The sequence below is a fragment of the Cyprinodon variegatus genome, unplaced genomic scaffold (genome assembly GCF_000732505.1).
Source record: "Cyprinodon variegatus isolate N-32 unplaced genomic scaffold, C_variegatus-1.0 Scaffold128, whole genome shotgun sequence".
Lineage (NCBI taxonomy): Eukaryota > Metazoa > Chordata > Actinopteri > Cyprinodontiformes > Cyprinodontidae > Cyprinodon > Cyprinodon variegatus.
Window position 1 is genome coordinate 199,462 of NW_015150581.1, and position 1,664 is coordinate 201,125.

The window sequence follows — 1,664 nt, forward strand, 5'->3', positions numbered from 1 at the left end:
AGCTGGTTTTCGTCCATCCATTCCCTGCAACATTAATGGTGGAGAATAAATAGTTTGAAATAAATAGGACAGTTTACTAAATAAGAACATGGGCATACCTGGGTGGAAAAATGGCTTCCAGGACCTGCTTGGTTTCATTATTGTCTTCACTCGTTGCAGGTTTTGATTTAGAAGGTGGAGTAGTTGGTTTGAAGTCTGATGGCTGCTGAGGTATTGTTGTCCAGAGAATACCAGATAACAGAAAAGTTATGTGAAAATTTAATAGTTGAATCTAAACATGCACCTAAGAGCACTTTAGATTAAATTTTTTTGCAGTGTAAGGTTTCCAAAAGGTGGTGGTTTAAAGTCCTGAATCCAAGCAAATGAAAACGTTGGTGGAAGGAAAGTGTGGTATGTAAAATATAAACAAGTACAGTCTGGATATCCTTATGAAGAAAACCTCTCATCAAAGACTGAATCCAGAATAAGAGCTAATTTTTTTTTCTTTTCCCCTTTGGGTGGAGACACTCCTTAAGCAATCAACTTAGAAACTATTTATTCTTCCTTGAAAAAATTACTATTTTATTTAGCTGTAATCCATAATCGTTTAAATTAATTAAGTATACTTGGAGGCCTTATTTATTTTAATTTTTTTAACCACATAGGCCTACATTTTTCGGTTATATTGGAATTTATTTTAACGCACATATCTACTATGTTGTGGTGGTCCTGCCGCATAAATCTTGGTCCGATTTATGTACAAACCTACCATTTCAATGTGACTGCAGCAAACTCACCTTTGGAGATTTAGTCTCTGAATTCTTGATCAACATCGGATTATTGTATTTCAGAAGAGAATCGGATGTAGGAATCATTTTTCACTTCCTTTTTTTTAACACAAAGGAAAAATAAAATAAGTTTTGCCCGCAGAAACCGAAACTTATTTGCTCGTTGAAGTTTGTTGTAACTGTCGTCATGGTAACAGTGTCCTGACGTTCCTCACGTCTTTTTAAAATGGCATGGCAGAAAGAAGCACTTAAGCTGTGCTTAGATTTTCAAAATAAGAACCCAATATATGATCTTGTTTGTTGAAGGGTTAGTTTTTCTAAACACAAAAAACGGTATGTCAGCTAGTTCGGCAAATCGTGATTGGAAATCAGGCAGTCGGAAAAAAATATTACATTGAATTTATTTTAATTTAATTTTTGACTCAGTAGCCACCTAACGTTCGCTTATGACACCCTTTAATATTTTTACAGCTAACAAGAACTATACATTATACTTATTAAGAAGTAAAAGAACAGCACTTCAGATGCTATATGGCCAATTTGAAGGTGCAACGTCAAAAGTAGCGGAACTTTTAAAGAAGGCAAAGATTCCGCCGAGATCCATTTTCTGAGTACCACAGGAACAATTAAAATGCAGTTAAGGGTGATAAAAATGTTGTATATAATGTTCCTCTGATTTGTCATACTTTAAGCTATTATAGTGTTAAAAGAAATATTGGGGGATTTTAAACCTGCTGCGGAGAACATTTTCATCAGAGACACACTGAAAAACGTTCGACTAGTAATCTGCGAAATAAAATCCACCGTTTTAGGGCTTACATGGTTAAGAAACGTGATAATGTAAAGAATATCTTTAAAAGTTTCCTCTTCTTCAGTCAGTTTTCTCGAGAGTTTTGC

At 34.7% G+C, this 1,664-nt stretch overlaps 1 long non-coding RNA gene across 1 annotated transcript; it reads right to left on the reverse strand.

Annotated features, from left to right (window-relative positions):
* LOC107085576 lies at positions 1-963 on the reverse strand. Its single transcript, XR_001481268.1, has 3 exons — positions 777-963; positions 99-205; positions 1-24 (listed from the first exon to the last, which is right to left on the reverse strand). It is a non-coding gene; the product is annotated as an uncharacterized LOC107085576 (long non-coding RNA).
* Positions 964-1,664: the final 701 nt, after the last annotated feature.